This window comes from Cyprinus carpio, chromosome B3, assembly GCF_018340385.1.
Source record: "Cyprinus carpio isolate SPL01 chromosome B3, ASM1834038v1, whole genome shotgun sequence".
Lineage (NCBI taxonomy): Eukaryota > Metazoa > Chordata > Actinopteri > Cypriniformes > Cyprinidae > Cyprinus > Cyprinus carpio.
The window spans coordinates 3,885,295-3,908,275 of NC_056599.1; the positions used below are offsets into that span (position 1 = coordinate 3,885,295).

The following is a 22,981-nucleotide window of genomic DNA, read 5'->3' on the forward strand; positions in this document are numbered from 1 at the left end:
TCAAACACATCAGACATGTTCCTCTCATCACTGTCAGTCATTCTCTGTCTGATTTATCAAGACTGAAAGTTCAATCACAAACAGTCAGAGGTGTGAAGACTAACTGAAAACACACTTTGTTTACAGCTAATCAAGTTTAAACTTGCTTTGTTTGTTTGTTTGTTTGCTTTTAATCCTGAAATTAAACAATTTAATTCAAATGAAAAACAGCTGCTGGTGAGCCAACTGATGTGTGTAACATCTGTGTTTGGATGCGTGATTAAAATACAGTGAGTTTCATTTCAAATGTCTAGATACTTGTGTTTTAAGACCAGTTTTGTTTATTTATAAAGCAAATAGACAACAAATAAATATGCTTTTAAATAGAAATCTGTCAGAACTTGTTTCACTAAGCTAGATAACCATTCTGCAATTAAAAATAAAGCATTAAATTTAAAAAGAGAAAATCAAAAAATTAGAAATTAAATGATTAGAAATTTAATTTTTAGAAACTACACGAGAAATAAAAGTAAATTAACCTTGAAGTATTAAAAATGACTAAAAACTGAAATAAAGGTATGTATAATTATACGTAATAAAAATAAAGCTGAATAGATTTTTGGCAGTAATAAAGAAATGTCTATACAAAACATACAAAAGTATTATATTACAATATATGAGAAATTAAATCTAATTCAAAATACTGATAAACAATTAAGAGTAGTATATAAACACCAACAGAGTAGTGGTAAGCCCACGAAGCTACATTTACTTGAGCACATTTTTTGGGTAACTAATACTTTTGGAGTATATTTAAAGATAAGTACTTTTTACTCTTACTTTGCCAGGTACATTTTGGGGAGCAATCTGGCCACTTTTACTTCGTTACTGTGTAACGCTCCTCTCGTTACTTTATATAAGTTATAAATGCTTCAGTTTATTCCAAACGCGCTGTCTACTTTTCTCTGGACAATGAGTGATGCCCATTCCCGAATGATTCATTCTTTTGAGTCAGTTCTGTTCAAAGCTTGATCAAACCGGTGAATTGATCTGTGAATCGGTTTGAAGATGATTCGTTCAGTTCCCGCCGCGCACGCTGAGCTGGTCTGAAACTATTCACTCAGAGTTTAAACAGAAAGTTCAAGAACATCAAGAGCGTTGAAGACATGGCTTTGAGATCTGCGCTGAATTGAAAAGCAAAGGATATTGTTTACTAACGATGAAGATCTTTGCTAGATGAACACAGCTGCAGTGCTGTCCCACGGTTCAACAGGTATAACTGGAGGCTACACTCGATTACAATTTACGCTATACCACTATGACATTAGCTTGTTGCGGTATCGCGGGGTCGGCGCAAGCTCAAATGCGCTCTAGGGTAGAGAGCACGTCGTGTCAGCTCCCCACCTCACACCTCACAATTAGGGTATCCTTAAGATGCATGTAAACAAATTAATATTTTCTTTATCTATAAAAATTACACTAAGACACCCTGCCTTTAGCCAGAGCGAACTTTCTCTAAACTTTCCAAAAAAAAAGTTTACAACAAAAAGCAAAACGCTGGCGTCCCTGCTAACTCGAATAAACCAGCCATGGTCTGTCAAGTTTCTCCCGTTAATGTGCGACTGTAATGAGCCTCTGAAAATCTCCTGTTCCAGCAACTGTCTTTTTGGGAAAATAATTCGCTTTGTGGTTTGATGTGGCCCCTCCCTGTACCAAAGTGTCTTTAAGATCCAGGATTTATTACTGCTGGCCATTTACCGGGATCGTGACATATTTCCTCACCTTCTGAGGGTAATATTTTCTCCCTGCTGTTCCGCCAGCCTGTCCCTCATCAGACGAGCTAGTTATGGTTAAGCTGTCTGCCTTAGAGCTGTCGGACGGCCATAAAAGTAGTCCGACAGGACCCGAGGCGACAAGTATATTTTGATTGACAGCGCTTTTTAAAAGTCCCGAACCCGTTTTACAGCCCGACATTATTCAAATGTGCGCATACACACACAGCTCTTTTTCCTTGTGTCAACAATCAGAATCATTTATACATGTTTTAACATAATTTATTCCATAACCGCATTACGACTAGACCCACTTGGAAGTTGGAATAAAAGAAAATAAAAATAAGTCCCTCTGTAACGGCCGCAACATCTCAGCACTCTAAATATAGAGCATAGACTCATTTAGCCTATAAATAGACCAACCAGACCAATAAAAACGAGTCTCTTTTTAACAAAAATAAGTTAAGATAAATTTTAAATTGGCATGGGTATTGGCAATCGCGAAGTTAAGATAAAGCAGATCCGACAGATTTGTAGCTTCACATGCAGCTGACATTTAATAAAAGAATAATGCCAATATTAAATACATTAAATACTCTGTCCACATTATGCATTTAAGACTCAATGAATAATTAGTTATCATTTGAAAAACCTTTACTCACAAAGATTAGACTAAGTCTACATGTTTTTGTGGAGGAAAATTATTGAATCCACTGTAGAGGTCTTCAGCGCGTTCCTGCGGCTCACTGACATGCTGGGCCATTATTCATTCATTCTACTCATTATAAACTTGGTCAGAGACTTTTCCCTCAGACTTTGCTTTAGTTGCTGAATTTTTAGCCAAAACATAACACCGCCGGAGTGCAAGCCTCTATTACACCTACTCAGCATCCATTTTAGCATCTTTCGCGCTTATTCATCGAGAAGCGCATCCACATGCCCGGCAGCATACCTTGCAAAAACCGGAGCCATGTCTCAGCCCGACCCGAGCCCGCCATAAGATGATAGTACTAAGTCGCTGAACCCGGCCGGAACCGTCACCGGGTCCCGTCGGGTTCGGGCAAAGATCTTCAGGCTCTAGTCTGCCTCCTCCAGGACATTACTACCAAAAGCGTCCACACCTTAAGCTGTCATTAGCATGGTCGCTGCTGATTTTACTATGCTGTCCTCTTGACTTCCAGAGGCTGATGAATTTCAAAAAGGAGGCCTCTTTGTTTTTCTCCAGTGCTTGCTCTTTTTAAAAGCCGTCGATCTTTTGTACTCATGACCAGATAATTTTATTCGTTTTGACATATTTTGAATATACATTAGCGTATTTTTGCACGATATCGATGCCGCTCTAAGTGGGGTGGGGGCAGGGCGCAGCCGAGGCGGGAATTTTTTATTCTAAATTTAAAGTTAATTTAAATTTATACTAATGGAGTGGGAAAATGCTGTTGATATAAGTCACGATAATTGTAACCTAATGTAAAAACAAACAAATAATAATAAAAATAATTCTCTCTCTCTGGCTTTGGCTCTCTTCTCTCTCTCTTGGCGCCCCTGAGCTGAGCTGCCGCCCTAGGCGGCTGCCTAGTTCGCATTTATAGGCGCAGCTGGCCGACCCCTGGTTGTATGCGTGGTAACACTTAACTGAGGGGGAGCCAAGTTGAATGCAGCTTCAAAAGACAAAAATACATCGGCGGATATTTTCTATATTTGATACAATAACACCTGTGTGTGAGAACGTGATTCAGCAAGTCTATCATCAGCTGCTAAATTCAGATCTGCGTTCACTGAATCAGAGACAGACTGGCGATTATAACCAATCACACACGATTCCTGGTAGAGCTCATGAACGCAGTGACCAATCAGAAGGTGTTCAGGTGAGCCACCAACAAAGTGCAGATGTGTGTACGAATCTGTAAATAAGATACTGATTTCACAGTGTTAACAGTTTCAGTGATTTTAATGGGAGTTTCTGAGAGTGATTGAACTCTAGACTCTCAGTGAAAATGTTCTTTAATAATGTAAATGTTCTTTTGATAATGCCGTCATGTGAGGGAAGCACACTTCTCTGGGTCAGAGGTTATTTATACATATACAGTATAAACATACTTTCAGAGTCAAGGATCCTTTAAAAAATAATTATAATATATTGATTTATTGCCAGCTGACAAGCAGTTTTATATGCTTAATATTTTTTGGAACATGTGACATTTAGTTTGGGACCATTTGATTAATAGAAGCTAAAGAAAGAACATCACTGATAGTAGATCAACATATTGGAATGATTTCTGAAGGATTGTGTGACACTGAAGACTGGAGTAAAGGCTGATGAAATATATTATATACACACACACACACACACACACATTACATACATTGTATCTATATATCCATATAAAAATAGACTATATATATTCAGTATATGACCCAAAGTAACTAGTAACTAACTACTTGAGTGTTTTTTTATCCAATACTTTTATACTCTTATCGATGTACGAGACAAGAGGCGGTGCTAGAGAATGTTGAACGCAGGTGCTGAGGGGTGCTAGATTATTTACTGGGAGCTGGACAATTCAGCGCTCCAGACTCATTCTTCCCACGGGTCGCTCGTTTGCAAATAACTCTCAGTGTCACGTCACCTTCACTTTTTTCACCAAACTTGCAGCTGCTGACAGAATACCATCATGAATACCATCATGTTCACCTTCTCTGGTTTAAGAAGCGGTCTTTTACTTTACTTTAGCGTGAAAACCATCAATATTCGTGTCATTTTTGCTGCCCGCACCTTTGCGCTGCTGCTGACGCGGCGAGTATAAACCAGGCTCCAAGCACTGCACAGTTCACAGGAGCTGTCCTTTGATGTTTCTCATATGCAACAGAAATCGCAGCTTTTATGCGTTGGACAACTTGGTGATCAGCCAGTGTGGCGTATATGTAACCGTAGCGGATTATATTTCTCATTTCATTTTTTATTAAATTAATTTACAAAAATGTTTGGAGCATTTGTTCATTAAATATAAGTTTTTTTTTTAAAGTAAGGACCAAGTGGGATAGCGGCAGACAGTGAGCCTATGTTTGATCAATTTATCCTTCTCAAATCATCACGACTCACCTATAACTAAATCTATAGATATAAAACAGTTCAAGCATATAACAATGTTTAAACTTTAAACCAAGATAAATGTGCGCTATATCATATCTTGTCGCGGAGGCGGCTTTGTGGGACATTCTTCCGTCTAGTCTTGAACGGGAGCACTTCACAAAAATGAACCAAAAACTCAGCAATAGATGCCTCACAGATATGATAAATATATCTATAGAAAGCTTTAAATTACTACTTAACGAATAAAACCAATCAAAAGCAAAAACTCTTTCATTATAATAAAAAAAGATGCACTTCTCTCTAGAGCTAAGCAGGCGTAAAGAGAGGAGAGGGACGAGTCAGGATCGGCGACTAATCGGGCCACAAAACTTGGTCACAGTCTGGAGACCTGCAATTAGTAGCTAAATATAACCAAACCAGGTTATTATTATTTATTATTTTTTTATTTATGAATAATACAAAATAAATGTAAGGAAAACTTGCATACTTTCGATTTTGTAATATTCTTTAATTTTTTTTGTAGTCTGTATGAAAAGGTGCATTTCTATTAAAGGCATCGGCCCATGTGTAGATGGCTTAGATCAGCGTGCGGCATTCAGCAACTTTATCTTTGCACCCCACACTGACTCAGAGAAAGCACCAGCTTATTAACAAATAATTAAAACGTCTTCTTTTCCCCGACACGTTCAGAATCAATTTTCGGCGCTTTGAGGTCATTTGCTTTTATGCGTGATCTTGATGTGGAGATGCCTAGGCTATATATTGCGATGCACGCAGCATTATATTATTATATTAATCAACTTAATATAATGTCGCTTAATTAGTTGACTAGAAAAAAATCTTTAGTGAGAGGGGCGGGCCTACCACTTGGCACAAGGAAGCGCTCCATTTTTAAAATAAAATGCTATAATGACATTACGAAAAGTGTGACATCTGCAAAGTCCTTATTGCACTGTATGCTACATCGTTAGAAGAATGGCATCTACGCTCATATTAGTCTGTTTCTCTCTTTTATTCCCGAGGAGTCACCGTAGCCACCAGATCCAGTCTGTATCCAAGTCAGAGGGTCACTGCAGTCACCGGATCCAGTACGTATCCAGCCCAGATGGTGGATTAGCACCTAGAAAGGACCTCTACAGCCCTGAAAGACAGCGAGGATTCACCGGGACTAGAGCCCCAGATACAGATCCCCTGTAAAGACCTTGTCTCAGGCGACCAACCGGGACAAGACCACAGGAAACAGATGATTCTTCTGCCACAATCTGACTTTGCTGCAGCCTGGAATTGAACTGCTGGTTTTGCGTCTGGTCAGAGTAGTGGAGAACTGGCCCCCGACTGAGCCTGGTTTCTCCCAAGGTAGTTTTTCTCCATTCCGGGTCACTGATGGAGTTTTGGTTCCTGCAGCTGTCGCCTCTGGCTTTGCTTAGTTAGGGACACTTCATTTACAGTGATCCTCAATTGGCTTGATTGCAAATGATTGCACAGATACTATTTAAACTGAACTGAGCTGCATGATGACATTCACTGAATTCAATGATGAACTGCCTTTGCTGTCATTTTGCATTATTGACACTGTTTTCCTAATTAATGTTGTTCAGTTGCTTTGACGCAATCTTTTTTGTTTAAAGCGCTATATAAATAAAGATGACTTGACTTGACTATGAGTCATGCATGCATAAGGAGTCAAATGTATTAATTTTTTATTTTTGTTTTTGTTTATCACCCTGATTAGATTATGAATAATGATTTGTTGATCTTGTTTTTCCCTTTAATACACATACCTTCCGGCTAGATATTTTTTCAGTTACCTTCAAAAGTGGTAGGGACAATATCAGCCCTAGCAAAAAAAGATGTAGGGGACATGTCCCACCCGCATAGATATAGCTGTGGTACTTTTACTTTTACTTGAGTACAGTTTTTGTCTACCCACCTCTGAACACCAAAATAAAAACTGTTTTTTAGAAATGTTTCTGTCCGTCTGATGAAATAAGAGTGTTATAAACTGCTGAAATCACTTCTGTGTCTTTACCATTGAGACTGGAAAGTGAAGCGCACTGAATTGTGGGATTGATTATTTCTAATAGTGAGCTGCTGGTTTTGGTGCAGTAGATGATCTGGTTCTTTCTTTCTATAGAAATCTGTCAATATTGCATCATTTCCAGTGTGTGTGTATGAAGTTCAGATCTTCTGCAGTCAGACTCACTGTTCTGACTCGATGTCCTGCATCTTCTTCCAGACTCTGAAGGGCAGGTTTCCCAAGTAACAGCGGCACATGAATCAAAGCTCCAGAAGCGAGTCTGTGGATCCGGCTGTGATGAGATCTGGACTCTGGAAGAACATTCAGGATCAGAACTGCAGTGTCTTTGATCAGAAGCAGAGACAGCAGCAGATCACTCACCTTTCCATCGAGACTGGAAGCTCCTGCAGAACAAACACACCATTCATCTCATCAACTTTTTTTAATTTTTATGGGTTAATTATTCTATTATTATATTAATAATTGTATGGATTTTTGGAAGACAATCATTTTTTTAATTGTTTTGGATCAGACCTTCAGAAAGCAGACATTCCCACTGGCTCTCATCATCTCCTCCGTGTCTTTGATTGTGTGTGAAGAAAGAGCTGAGATGTGTGTGTTGATCTCCTCAGCTTCTCCTTCATCATTTGCTTCTTCTGCTCCTCTTCTCTCTCTCAGTGCAGTGAGTGTAGCTTCTTCTTCATCTCTGAGAAACTGATGAAGCTTCCTCAAACTGCTGTTTAATCTGACGCTCTGTGTGCTCAGCTTGAGACTGAAATCAAACCACATTCACTTCAATCTTCTCCATCAACACACATCAACACATCACATCATCCAGACCTGAGAGAAACTCAGAGACAGACATATAACGATCCAGAAGCAGATTGATGACTGTCATTTACACAAATAATCAGCTGGAGTCATTATATTAAATATATCACATCATAACTTTTGTATCTAGTGATCTACAGCTGTAATGAAAATGACTCTTGTTACAAGCCACTGCTCTTCCGGAAATCAGAACTGGAGGTGTGGTGCGTCTCCTGAACCTCTGACCCCTTTAGTTCCTCAAGAACCATTTTTGATATTATTTTGAGATTCCCACCCTTCTCATTTGATGTTATTTTGAGAAGGTTTTTGGTCGTTTTTAATTTTTAGATTGTAGACTGAAGAAGTGTGGCCACTTATGTTACAGTGTGTGTTTACAGGCAAAGTGTCTGTGTCTGTTGGGGTAATCTCCACTGCTACTAGTACTGCTGGTTATTCTATGTCTGATTGTACTTTATGCACTGTAAATCTGAACCTGGAGTCTCCTGGTTCTACCAGTGAGGAGGTTGAAGAGGGTGTGAATGGTTCTTCTAAAGTAATTGTAGAAGAACGTCTTAAGAACACAGAGGATTTAGCCAAAAGTCGAAGTACATCTTCTCATCTGACTGCCCAGGAGAGAGCAGATATTATTTAGTTAATTAACTCTTTCCCTTCCTTGTTCCCTGATGCTCCAACTCGTACCTCTGTGATTCATCGTGATATTGATGTTGGTACAGCACCATCTATTAAACAGCATGCATATCTTGTTAATCCTAGGAAGAGGGAAATACTAGGTCAGGAAGTCGAATATCTTTTAACTCATGATCTTGCTGAGCCCAGTTTCAGTGCATGGAGCTCCTCTGTCTGCTGGTTAATAAACCAGATGTGATATATCGGTTTTGCACTGAATATAGAAAGCTTAATGCGGTTAAAAAGCCTGACTGTTATCCTTTACCAGGGTGTGATGATTCTGTCAATAGAGTTGGCTCAGATCCGTTTGTGAACAAATTTGTTCTTCTGAAAGAATACTGGCAGGTGCCTTTAACCGATCGAGCAAAAGAGTTGTCTGCTTTTGTGACACCTGACAATTTCTTACAGTATAAAGTTATGCCATTTGGAGTATGAAATGCTGCAGCTACATTTCAGCATCTTGTTAACAATGTTTTATATGGGATGCATGTGTGTGAGGCCTATATTGATGATGATGTGGTTTTATATAGTAATACCCTGACTGATCACTTCTTACAAATCAGGGAACTGTTTTCTCATCTCGCCGCTGCTAATCTTACTATAAACCTGGCCAAATGTGAGTTTGGGAAAGCCAGGGGTACCTATCTTGGTAAGGTGGTGGGTGGTGGGCAGGTTAGGGCTGAAGAAGTGAAGATTGAGCTGTCTGTGAAGTCGCTGTGCCTCTTTCTAGGAAGGGGAGGTGTGCGACCCCTAAAGGTCTTTCGATTCGTTTATGTGTGTGCTGGAGTATTTTCAAACTGTTATGATGTTTATTTGGGTGGATGTGTTAAGATGGGGCTTTGGTGTTTTTGTGCCTTTCGGTCTTTTCTATATAAAGAACTGGGCTGTTGGTCTTAAAGGAAGGTCACATGATTTGGTCTCTCACACCTTGTGTTTTCTTTTTCACTTTTAATATCGATCTTTCATTGTATTTAGACATATATTTAACTTTTTTATTTTTTTATTCCCTAGACAGAACATTTTTTATTTTTTATTGCTTAATTTATTTTCCCAATAAATTATAAATTATTAAAACCTACTTCATTGTCTGTCTCCCTCTTTATGTTCGCGGTCTTGGAGCGAGCTCGATACCCCTAACACTCTGGATTCTGTTTCCTCACCTTGATGTGTTGAACTGTTTTCTCAAACTCTCCTTTAATTTTTTCATTTTGTTGAAGTTTCTTCTGTAATGAGTTCAGTGCTGTATTGAGCTCCTCCTAGAATTAAACAAAATAAAAATACATAAAACACCAGATTACAGTGAAAAAACAAAAGACGATGCAGTGATTTGATCATATAATGCAGTGATATAATGCAGATTTCTTCTATTTTTGTGAACATCTCATACAAAAATTTATTCAGAAATTAAAACCTGCGATAAAACAAAGGCAACCTGAGTGAACACAAAGCACAGTTTGTAAATGGCAAAGTTATTTACTGAAGCAAAAAAAAAGAAAAAAGTTCATCCAATACCAACCAGGTCTGTGTGAAAAAGTATTTGCCCCCTAGTTAATAATTCCTCAAATCTATGAAACTTTATTGATAATGGAGTTCAGTTGAACTAAACACAAGCAGCTCTGATCAAATCTTCTTTTGTTTTTGTGTTTTTTTAATACATGAAGCTGGATAAAAGCCACTTTTCTCACCTTATATGAAGGAATAACTTCATCGATGGGTCTGAATTTATGATTGTCATGTTTCTGAGAGTTAACACACACTAAACACACCGGCTGTTTGTCCTCCAGACAGAAGAGTTTGAGAGTTTCTCACGGTGTAAACGGCAGATCTCCTCAGATCCTGATGAACGAACCTCATTTCTCTCCTTCAGGAACGACTCACACAAGTTTTTTAATGCTAGATTATATGGAGGCTGTTCTCTTGAGGATCTTCTCCTGCAGACGGGACACTCCTGAGTTTTCTTTGTTCTCCAGAACTGCTGAAGACACTCTTTACAGACACTGTGACTACATGATAAAAACAACAGGATTCTTGAAGATTTCCTGACATACAGGACAAGAAAAATTTCACAGCACACGGGACAAATAATTTTCACTCTTTGAGCTCCAGCGATCTAAACTTTACTTTCACTTTCTGAACAACAGTTTAAAAAAACAAATCCCCACGAGAATCACAAAGATCTGCTCTCTATTCAGAAACAAACTTCACAAAGATCCTTCTGTAAAGTGTTTCTCTTGGTTCTTCACTGATGGCTGGTTCTTTATTGTTTTTTTGTCTGTTTTTGTCAGAAGCAGTGTGACAGAAAGCAGAAATAACACGTCAGTCTCTTCCTGGTAAGAGCTGTGAGAGGGAGGAGTTTATGATCACATGACTGTGTTTAAACAATCAGACAGGAACATCAGGATTTCTTCAGGTAAAATCTTAACAAATTGTATTCAAAATGAACTTGCACTGAAATGTTAAGTTAAACTTCTATGAACTCTTGGATAAAACACAAAAGAACAATTAGAATATTAGAATTTTTAAAAATATATTTATATATATATAATATAAGTATATATATATAAAATAAGAAAAAAAAAAAAAAACGTACTTAATGAATGCATATGTGCTGGTGAGAAGGGAGCCAGCTGGAAATCTGCTGTAAGCTTAGTACTGCAATTCAAAATGGGGCTGCTCCCAAAAGAATAGACAAAAATCTGGGGATGACAGTCTTTTCCTGGCCACCTGGATGCTGCCAGCAGTTTTCCTGCCGCAGCAGAGAGCTGGCCCTCCCTATAAGCGAACTGTCATGACCCCTCCCTCTGCATTGCAGGGAGGCGTTTTCTCCACCATCTGGGCAGAGGTGGGTCGTTGGTGTTCAGGAGCCACCTGGGCTCAGGGTATTTAAAGTTGTTTCTAATCCTCTTTTCTCTCCTCTCTCTGCTCCTCAGGTATGATCCTGTTAAGTTTTGTTCCTTTATAGTTTGCTTCTTTCACTCAGTCATGTTCCCACACACACAGATTCCCTCATCCATGCACTTTACACACGCACCTTACATTATGGCATTCTCACACCTCATTCCTTTTCTTTGTTTAAAAAGAGTTAATAGTTTTTGGGTTTGCAATAAAGTATCTTTTTCTTTGATTGGTCTATACTTGTTTGTGTCCCCTCATTTTTTGTGCCACAGGCATATGGCCGACCTATGATGCAAGTGGGGGCTAGATCCTCGGCATTTTAAGGTAGAGTTAATCATATTTCAGTGTTACTTTAGTATTTTAGCTTACTTTAACATAGTTGGTTAAAGTTTTGTCTAGTTTGTTTTTGTTTTTTTATTGATTGTTTTTGTTTTATTGTTGTTTGGTTTGTTTGATTGTTGTTTTGTATTTTATTTGTTTTTGTTTTGTTTACATAGTTGGAGATTGCTTGGCTTTGTTTTCGAGGGATGCTTTTGGTATGGTCAATGTGATGGGAGAGAGAGCATTGAGAGCCATAATGTTCCCTTTTGTTTAGTTCAGCTTTATAGTTTAAATTTGGATTTGCTTGCTTCACTTTGGGCTTTGTCTGGGTTTTTGTTCAGGTGGGAGTCCTCTCCTGTTGAGGCTTATTAGCTTGATTAATCTGCTATAGGAGGCTCATTGGTTTTGTTATTTATTTATTTTTTAGGTGGAGTAGAGGCTTCCTTTTCCCTTTTTTCCCCCTACATGCGGCTCAGGGCACCTCCGTGGATGTGGGGGGGGGGGGCCGCCAGTTTCTGGTTGTCTTTTCCACTCCACTGGTTTTGTGTGCATAAAAACCCACCACATGTGACTACATGAAGACCAGGGGCCAGTTAGTTAGTTGTTTTTGGAGGATAGTGGGGTGTGGCTCCTGTCCTGAACCCAGACTGGCAGCAGGTGAGTGGTGTATATTTATTTTTCTCTTTCAGCATTTGTAGTTGTATTGGTTGAGGAAAATGTCATTCTATGCCTACAGTAGTTTTGTGCAAGTTCCTTCAGAATTGGTTTTAAGAGGTGTGTACTAAGAGACAGTTAATTGGAATTGCTGACCATTATCAGGTGGGGTGCTGATAAAAAACACAAGAGACTGTTAAAGCTAGTTAAGCAAGGGGTCTGAGAGAAGTAGGTGTTCTTGAGGGTCAGTCTACTAGTAGTGAGGGTGCAAGTTTCAATCCAGCCCTTTATTAACTTTTGAACAGCAGAGGGAGCTGTTGCAAATGCAGTTAGAAATAAGCGATTCTTGAAATCAATGAACCAGAGTGCCTGGTTTGATGTTTGTAGAATCTTCGTTTGTTGGCCAAATTTGATGGAGTCAGATCAGATACATTTACTTTGTGTGTGCAGAGGAAGCTAGAGCTTGGTTAGATTTGGACGCCTTGACTATGTTGTTGCAATGTGCCCAGGAAAAGCATGTGAGGCTTTTTCAGCACTGAGTCTAGCTGACAGTAAATTATGCTAAAGTTAAATCAGCAGTTCTGAAGGTCTGAGGCTGGTCCTGGCTGGAGGCATGTAATCCAACGTTTTCGTTCCAGGAAAAAGCTAGTTGCGAAGCCTATTCTGGGGTTGTTCGCAGTTTGACTTCTGCATTTTGTCGTTGGTGCACAGCTTCTGAGTTAGTAATTTTGAGGGGTCTGTCTAGCGGTGTGTTAGAACAGTTCAAAAATTCTGTGTCTGACCAGGTTGCCATACATTAATGAGCATTATAGTTAAGTCTCCAAGTGATGCAGCAGTCCTTGCAGATGAGTACAGGTTAGCATGGAGCCATTTTGAGTCAAACAGTGACATGCTCTATAAAAATAACTTTACTCTTAGGAATAGTAGGTCATCTTTTTTTGGAGCTTCGTTCCGAAGGCCTCAGAAGTTTTGTTCTGTGGGACCTAAAAGCACGGTTAATGTTAATACCTGTAAGCTACTGTTTAGTTGAAGGACATTGAAGAAAAATTGTCCTCTAGCTTAAATCAAAAAAAAAAGTTAGGTCAATTTAAACCTGCTGTGATGGCAGTGCCTGTTACAGCCTCTGATCACCATGGTGAGAAAATGTTGTGTTGGTTTAAACCTGCTGTGATGGCAGTGCCAATGTGATTTTTCAGCTTTTTATTTCCAGATAGGTGTAGTGTGTCCTGGTAGATGGCAGCCAAATATGTTCCAATTAAGATCTTAAGAACACTGGAGCTTTAGATTATTTTATTTTGGAATCTGTTTTGTCGTTCTCTAAGGGAGTCTGATTCACAGCTTGGTTATTAATGAATGGTATGTGGCATGGTTTTAGTTCCATTCTTTTCTCCTTTACATGATGTTACCACCCTTAAATGTGGTCTGAGGTAGGGGTGATGTGGCGCTGTTGAGGTTAGACCCCAGTTGCCTTGATAAGAGGAGTCCATATGATTTTTGGGGAATGACTTGGCAGGGGAGTAAGGTGTGTGGGCAGATGGCAAAATGAACATCTTTAAAAAGCAAGCTTCAGTGACCCCCTGCAAGGTATCTCCAGATTGCAGCTTTGTGTCTCCGGGTATTTCCATTTGTGCTGTTACTTGCTCTGTCTCCGCGTGAGGAGGTTGAGAGTAAGCCAGAAAGTCTTGAGTTGCCAGTTAAACTACAAACAGATCAGTTGACTAGTTCTCGAGATTCATTGATAGCTGAGCAAAAGGTAGATACTACCTTGGCTGATTTGATTGATAAAGCTGTTCCTGATTCAGTGGTGAGGAATAGTGCTTCATTGATAGCTGAGCAAAAGGTAGATACTACCTCAGGAAATGGGGTTTCCACACTGTGAGTCAGGGGTCTGCATTGAACCAGTTTTTTCAGGTAGTTGTACTACTACTTTGCGAAAGTAAAGGGTGTTGCAAACTTTCACATGGTGATGTGGCAGGTCATATGGGTGTTTGTGGAAACTTATGATCATACTTCTCCGTATTTTTTGGCCAAGTTTAAAGGGGGATGTAGCTCAGTTTATTAAAACTAGTCATACATGTCAGCGCACAAGCAAGCAAACCAGGTTGTAAACCAGCTCCTTTGTATCAATACCAGCCATAGGGCAACCTTTTATCTGTATTATCGATTGTGTTGGGCCTTTACCAGTCCAGATCAGGTCATAACTACTTATTAACTGTTATGTGTCAAGCAACTAGATATCCGGCAGCTTTTGCCTTGCGTACCAAAACTTCAAAACCAGTAGTTAAAGCGTTAACTCAATTTCAACATTTGGAATTACAAAAATCATCCAGTCAGATCAGGGGTCTAACTTTACCTCCCATTTATTTGCTCAGGTTCTCAAACAGCTTAAGTTAAACAAAACAAGTCTACTGGATTTCATGCTCAGAGCCGGGAGCTTTGGAGCGTTTTTCATAACGTTAAAGTCCGTTAGCCGCTCATACTGGCCACAGAACTGTTTGCAGGTGGGAGGAGTGTTACCTTGGCTGCTACTAACCTTTCATAGTAGTGCGGAAAGCACAGGGTTCAGCCCAAATGACTTAGTGTTTGGTCATAAGGTGCGTGGGCCCTTAGGAGTGTTGCAGGATGGTTGTTTGCCCTGAGGAACTCCTCTAGACCTTATTGACTGTAAATGGTTTAGGCTGTGAAGTTGTATGGGAGCTGGTGAACTAGCCCGAAGAGAAACTGAAATGTTCTCAAAGAAAATGAAACTGAGATATGACGGGACAGGCTGAGCTGCATGAAGTTTGGTCCCAGTGATGGAGTGTGCACAAACTCTTTTGCTTTCTTGTAGGGTTTCACCTATTCAGGAGCCAAAAAAATACTGTGGGTGGATTTCACTGTGTTGCGCAAAAGTGTCAGATTTGAACTATCTTGTGAAACCCCTGGTCATATGAGTCCTCTAAATTTATGCCATGTGTGAGTTGGGAGCCTCCAGTGGTGAGGTCGAAGTAGTTGATTGCTGCTCCGTCACTGCATCTCTTGTAGCTTTAGCTTTGTGGAGGAGAGAGAAAGAGAGTCGTTAAGGGTTTCTGATGAGGTCTTGCAAGGTTGGTTGAAAAATTCCCAGACTTTTGCAAAACCTTGGGGTTTTGGTAGATCATTTAGACTCTGAGAACGTGCCATGAATTGGTAAGCGCCTTATCAGAAACTACCCTGTTTTTGTTTTTCTTTGAACTCCATCGCATAACCCATTTAATTGAGTTAATCTACATTGACATCGGAGATGTTAAGCCTATCAAACAGATATTATTGTGTATCTGAGGAGAAGAAAGAAGTGCAAGTGGAAACAGAAGTACAGTATATGTTGGACAATGGTATTGCTGAGCCATGTTGTTCGAATTGGGCTTCACCCTGTCTTCTGGTCAAAAAGTCTGATTCACTCCCTTTCAGACCCTGCACTGATTATATAGAAAAAGTTAACAATGCTACTAAAGCAGACCTTTATCCTCTCTTCCTAGGATGGAGGACTGTATTGATCAAGGATGGAGTCAAAAGTATATTTAGTAAATTTGATCTTTTAAAAGTTGTGATTGACAGGGTACCCCTTACCAAAAGAGCTTTGTGAACAAGCTGCCTCTATAATTCCATCTGGTTTGTTCTCTTATACAGTGATGCCTTTTGTTTTGCTGAATGCTTCAGCCACCTTCCAAATGCTGAGGAATCGGGTGGTCTCAGGTCTGAAAGGGTGTGCCGTGTATTTGGACAACGTGGTCGTCTACTCAGACTCCTGGGAGGAGCATGTCGGGAGTGCAAGCCTTGTTCGAAAGACTGGTGTGGGCCAGGTTGACTATTAATTTGGCAAAGTGTGAGTTTGCCAAGGCTGCGGTCTGCATACCTAGGGAAGGTGGTTGGTCAGGGTTTTGTCTACAATCCCGTAAGAAGCCAAGGTCCAGGCTGTAGCAATTTCCACGGCCCTCCACAAAAGAGAAAGAACTGATGCGCTCCTGGGAATGACGTGGTACTGCCTGCTTTCTGTAAAAACTTTTCGGTAGTAGTGTCCCCACTGACCAACCTGTTGAAGGCCAAGGCTGAATTTATCTGGTCCACCCAGTGTCAAGAGGCATTTGATGCAGTTAAGGCTCTTTTTGTGTTTGGCACCCGTGTTGGCAGCACCAAATTTTGGGAAAACTTTCAAATTGCAGGTAGATGCCAGTCAAATCGGTACAGGGGCTGTGCTACTCCAGGAAAATGATGACAATGTTGAGTGTCCAGTCAGTTTCTTCTCCCGGAAATTTAGACCAGCACTTCGAGGTCTATGTTGGTTCCGGTTTGACCCCTTTAACACGGGGCGACTGCTAGGAACCAGGACTGTTTTTTTGGGGGGGGGGAACTTTGGATTGTTTTAAATAGGTTGGGCCAAATTTTGGGCTGAGGGTGGGACCCTCATTTTATAAGGAGGGGGGTGTCACGGCCCTCCTCCTCCGCATTACAGGGCGGTTTCTCCTGCAGGCAGAGGTGGAGTCGTTAGTGATTGGAGAGCCACCTGGGCTCAGGGTATTTAAGTTGTTTCTAATCACTCTTTTCTCTCTCTCTGCTCCTCCAGGTATGATCCTGTTTCGTTTGTTCCTTCATAGTTTTACTTAGTTTCCACTCAGTCATGTTCTCACACACACACAGATTCCCTCATGATTTGAAGTGCAGGAGAGGGGGAGAGGGGGATTGCAGGAGGTGTTAACAGTTGTGTAGGGAGATGGTCAGAAAGGGTGTGGGGGGTTTCAAATCTACAATGAAACTCATTCAGGTCGTTAACAAGTTGTTGATTCGCCTCAGTGCAGGGGAATGGTGTCTTGTAGTTAGTGATGGCTCTCAGTCCTTTCCACACTGAAGTTGAGTCATTGGAAGTGAACTGATCTTCCAACTTTTTAGAGTAGGTCCTTTTAGCCACTCTAAACTCTTTGTTCAGTGTGACCCTGGCCTGATTATACAACACTCTATCCCCATTTCTGTAGGCATCCTCTTTGGCCTGATGAAGATGTCTGAGTTTTGCTGTAAACCATGGCTTATCATTGTTAAATGTTAAATAAGTCCTGGTAGGAATACATATATCCTCACAGAAACTAATATAGGATGTTACAGTCTTTGTGAGTTTGTACAGATCGGTGGTAGCAGCTTCAAAAACTCTCCAATCAGTGAGGTCGAAGAAGGCTTTTAAAGCACACTCTGTTTCCGGTTTCGTTGGTCCATCTCTTTACAGTCTTTATTACAGGTTTAGCAGATTTAAGTTTTTGCCTGTATGTTGGTATAAGATGAACCAGGGAAGTGATGATCAGAGTTATGAAGTTACTATAATAGTTTTTTTACACGAAGAAAACAAAAATAATGACTTTATTCAACAATTCCTCTCCTCGGTGTTGAATAGTTACTTGAGTAAAAGTATCAGATAAAAAAACTACTCAAGTAGTTAGTTACTAGTTACTTTGGGTCATATACTGAATATCTATAGTCTGTTTTTATGTAGATATATAGATAAAATGTTGCAATATTGGCTAATTATTAAGCATTATTATTTTATTTTTTTCATTTTTATTAGAAACATTCCCAGACGCATGAACTATATCATGAAATATCTCGATTCTCACCTTCATAGATTATGTTAGATAATATGCGATGGTCAAAGTAGCCTAATAATGTAATCTATTAACTATGCATAAAAACTGTTTACTTAAGTAACCGATATGGGTGTCATGCCATAACATATTTTTAATACGACTGACTTTATATTAAATGTGAATATAACATTGAAAGTTAATGTGATATAAAAACGGCTACTAATCTTTCATTGTACAGAAAGAGAGCAAATAACATTTACATTATCAAAGAACATTTTCACTGACAGTCTAGAGTTCACTCTCAAAAACTCCCATTAAAATCACTGAAACTGTTAACACTGTGAAATCAAAATCTTATTTACAGATTCGTACACACATCTTCACTTTGTTGTTTCTGACGAGAGAATTCGCCAGAAAGAGGGATTCAGTCAGCGAGCGACTGAAGGAAGCACCGGCATTTTAGCGATAACTCATCGGAACACCTTTGATTGGCCATTCCATTCATAAGCTCAACAGAATCTTGTGTGATTGGTTATAAATGCAGTGCACGCGTCTGCCAGCTCTAGCGCCGCCAGCGAACATGCAGATCTGAATTTAGCAGCTGATGATATGACTCGCTGAACGTTCTCACGCCGGTGTGATTGTATCAAATATAGAAAATATTAATCGGCTATTTTTTGTCTTTTGGAAGCTGCATTTAACTTGGCTCAAAAATCTCACTTTGAATGGGCATGGCGCAGATCTGTTATAAGGTGAGGGGTAATATGTATACACACACACACACACACACACACATTACTCCTTTTAAAAAGTAATCACGTTACTGTTCTGATTACTTTATTTCAAAAGTAATTAGTAGGCTAATTAGTTACATTATTAGTTACGTTACTTTTTTCTCCATTAAATTTATGAAATCCCAGCATACACGCTCCTGATAAATATTTGTTATTAAAGCATCAACATTCACAGAACACTGTTATTTTTAACTAAAGCAAGCGGCTGCTGGTGCATGGTTTGGCAGAATGCCATAATATGTTTTCACTGAGAGCAAAGAGCTGCATCTATAATCTCTAAAAGACATCTCAGTTAATCGCGATTCTATGCAATCTCACAAATCTGTGTTATAACACAATGGATATATGCATCCTGAATCTTTCATAATGGACACAGCACCCAATTCGTGTGTTATAATGAGAGGAAGCCCATTTTTAGCATTTTAGAACTTCAGCACTGCATTGCTCAGCAGCAAACTAAGTTGATAGCCTAAACCTGTCTGATAGAAACTCTGCATACACTTGTGCCTGTTAATCGTTTATATTATAATATTGTATATTAGTTCATGTTGCTTTTGTGCAATAGATGAATAACAATTTATTTGTTTTAGATATTTTGTTTAGATGAGGGAGTGATCGTTTTATTCTCCTGCCCGCACCATCTTGTCCTGTTAAGCTTCTGAATGCGGCGCGGTGGCTCTATGATTAAGGTCGGTCTGCGGCTGATTGGAACAGGTCTCTTATCCCCTGGCAGTTGAGCTCTGACGGTGCGTGGTGCTACATCCTTGCACACAATCTCTAGATTATAAAACTGCTTTCTTTTAGCAATGTAACATTGCAGTAGCGATATAGAGACCTACTACTTTGTAACTATAGTCTAATTACTATTTTGAAAATTATAACGCGTTCAAATTACAGTGACGCGTTACAAAGTAATGAGTTACTGCCCAACACTGGTTATAAATTACACGTACAACAAACTAATGTCATAGTGGTATCGTGTACTGTAATCGAATGTAGCCTAAGTTATACTTGTTGAACCTGATAGACAGCGTACTGCAGCGGTGTTCATCTAATAAAGATCTTCATCGCTAGCAAACAATAGCCTTTGCAGATTTGCTTTCAATTCAGTGCAGATCCAAAGCCATGTCTTCAACGCTCTTGATGTTCGTAAACTTTCTGATACAACTCTGAGTGAACCGCTTCAGATGACTCAGCGATGCGGCAGGAACTGGACCGAATCATTCCAACTGGGATTCCGCGAACCAATTCACTGGTTTGCCAAATGGTTTGATCAAGCTTTGAACAGAATTGACTTAAAAGAATGAATCATTCGCAAATGGGCATCACTCATTGCTCAGAGAAAAGTAGTGTGTGTTTGGAATAAACTGAAGCATTTATAACTTTTATTGCATTAAGATAAAGTAACTTGAGGAGGCATTCGCCCACAGTAACGCAGTAAAAGTACAGTTTTCCCCAAAAATTTACTTAAGAGTAAAAGTACACATCTTTATAAATATACTCCAAAAGTATTAGTTACCCAAAAAATGTACTCAAGTAAATGTAACGAAGTAAATGTAACTCGTTACTACCCACCTCTGAATCAGACAGCCCCAAAGCTGCTCGTGGAACAGAGTGATATGCATCCTTTATTGTGGTGTAACAGAGATCTAGTATGTTACTGTCTCTGGTGGGACATGTAACATGCTGTCTGTATTTTGGCAGTTCACGGGAGAGATTGGCTTTATTAAAGTCCCCAAGAATGATTAAAACAGAGTCCGGGTGTTGTTGTTCTGTCTCTGTGATCTGATCAGTGTAATGACCCTGAGTCTTCTCCAGATCCTATTAGATGGAGTGTGGCAGTTCCTAATTGGTCTTCTCTGTTAATTGTTAATTAGTAGCATATATAAGTGTGTTACCTGTTGACTAAGACAGGCACTCTGTGGGATGGTTTCTCTGGAGTGGCTCTGGTTTCAACATGTAAGATCTTGTTGATTATGCTAGCCTTTGTTCCCCTTTGCATTTCTTATATCATGTAGTAAAAGTTTTGTTGTGAGATTTATTTACCTTGTTTTTCTTTATTACCCCTAGACTTATGTTTATTATTATCACTGATTGCTGTAGTAATTGTTTATTGTTAATTGTTAATACAGTAAAAGTATTTGCATTGATATCCTTTGTTGTTTGATCCCTCTTTTATGTTGCGACTTTAAAACAAGCTGGTCATAACATCAGTGAGTTTCTGTAAAGCTGAGCTCATGTGCGCTTGCAGAGGGATATAAACACTCACGAGAATGAACGAGTGAAACTCCTGCGAATAGAACGGCTTGTAGTTAACAAAGCGCACTTCTAGGTCTGAACAGCACATCTGCCATCGAGAACTATGAAAATCAATATATACACACACAATACCTACAAATAAACAAAACTTTGACGGTGACAGTGTACAGAACAACCACCCAATAAAGCATTACAATAATCTAAACTTGAGGTCATGAATGCATGAATTAACGTTTCTGCATTTGACATTGAGAGCATAGGTCGTAATTTAGATATAGTTTTGAGATGGAAAAATGCAGTTTTACAAATGCTAGAAATGTGGCTTTCTAAGGAAATATTGCTATCAAATAGCACACCTAGGTTTTTCTTAACTGATGTGACGGAAAAATTGACCCAGAGAGCAGCCATCAAGTCTTAGACAGTGTTCTAGGTTATGTCATGCAGAGTTTTTAGGTCCTATTATTAACACCTCTGTTTTTTCTGAATGTAGCAGTAAGAAATTACTCCACATCCAGGTTTTTTATATTGACTATGCATTCCGTTAGTTTTTCAAATTGGTATGTTTCGCCAGGCCTCGAAGAAATATAGAGCTGAGTGTCATCAGCTTAACAGTGAAAGCTAACACCATGCTTCCTGATGATATCTCCCAAAGGGTGTGCATGTAAAGCGTGAAAAGTAACGACCCTAGTACTGAGCCTTGAGGTACTCCATACTGCACTTGTGATCGATATGATACCTCTTCATTCACTGCAAGGAATTGATGGTCAGATAAGTACGATTTGAACCATGTTAATACATAATGTTGTTGGGAAATGTCGACACCTGTTGATGTTTTTTTTAATTAATTTAGCCACTGTATTGAATAAATACCTGTGGTTATGTTTGTTTTCTTCTAAAAGAGATGAAAAATAATCAGATCTAGCAGTTTTTAATGCTTTTCTGCAGGATAGTGTACTTTTCGGCCAAGCAATACGAAAAACCTCTAGTTTTGTTTTCCTCCAGCTGTGCTCCATTTTCTGGGCTGCTCTCTTTAGGGTGCGCGTGTGCTCATTATACCACAGTGTCAGATTGTTTTCCTTAATCTTCCTTAAGCGTAAAGGAGCAACTGTATCTAAAATGTTAGAAAAGAGAGAGTCCATAGTTTCTGTTACATCAAGTTGTTCTGTGTTTTTGGATATGCTGAGGAATTGAGAAAAATCAGGAACTTATTACTTACAAAGCAGTCTTTTGAGGTAGAAGTGATGGTTCTACCATACTTGTAACAAGGAGTATAATTTACAGGTTTTTTTTTTAGATTTTTTTTTTTTTAGAATTTACAGTATAGGCCTACATAAAATTATTTTTATTAAAAAGTGTCATGAGTTTACTTGATCATCAAGCAATAATCATAAACGGGAGCAGTTGTATTATTATCATTTTTCTGATTTATTTTTTTTTAGATTAAGAATATTTTTTATAATTAAAATATTTCTCCTATAGCCTAACCGACAACGGACGGTCGTTAAGCCATTATAAACCGTTAACCAACAAGATTGATTAATTACAATTAAATGAAATTTGAATTGATATGTGGCTGTGACCCATTAAAATACCTAAATTTGTTTTCCAGGGATTGATATTATATATGCAAAAAGCAGCATTGTAAGGAATTATCTTATTTTAGCTCAGGTTTTTTCTGGGGAAAATAGAATCTGAAGATTCAAAATCAACCTGATTGAACTGATTCCAAATTTGATAATTTACACTTTATCAACCGTTAGTCCAGCGAGACGTTAACATCAGTATATCTTACCAATTTTCTAACGGAGTTTGCATGAAGTCCCAAAGATCTAGTAAGTTATTTTTTCTTAGATAGCACCAAGAAAATCACAAAAGCAGAGATTTGTCTTATCTTTACTGCTTAAGATCAATTCGCACCAGTTCAGCAAGAGATAAAGCTTTGTTTGTTTACTTGCATTTGAGTTGAGAGGAGTTGGAATTTTGCTCGCTGGCTCGTCTCAGGGAATCCCAGCACCTCAGATGCAGTTCTGACGTTTGGATGACGTCTTTTGGGAAAACCCTCCTGGTGATTGGTTGGTTGCCTGGTTACGTAGGAGCTTCAGAAGTTCGTCTGA

The 22,981-nt window shown here is 39.1% G+C and overlaps 1 protein-coding gene and 2 long non-coding RNA genes across 3 annotated transcripts in view; 1 reads left to right on the plus strand and 2 right to left on the minus strand.

The window, feature by feature from the left end:
• LOC109068101 (zinc-binding protein A33-like) overlaps positions 1-22,981 on the plus strand; it is a 92,795-nt gene that overhangs the window by 37,295 nt on the left and 32,519 nt on the right. The gene's annotated exons all lie outside the window — the stretch shown is intronic.
• Positions 7,136-7,408, minus strand: LOC122136747. The gene is made up of 3 exons (XR_006154334.1): positions 7,394-7,408; positions 7,241-7,263; positions 7,136-7,170 (listed from the first exon to the last, which is right to left on the minus strand). It is a non-coding gene; the product is annotated as an uncharacterized LOC122136747 (long non-coding RNA).
• On the minus strand, positions 7,526-10,394 carry LOC122136740. The gene is made up of 3 exons (XR_006154326.1): positions 10,042-10,394; positions 9,517-9,612; positions 7,526-7,631 (listed from the first exon to the last, which is right to left on the minus strand). It is a non-coding gene; the product is annotated as an uncharacterized LOC122136740 (long non-coding RNA).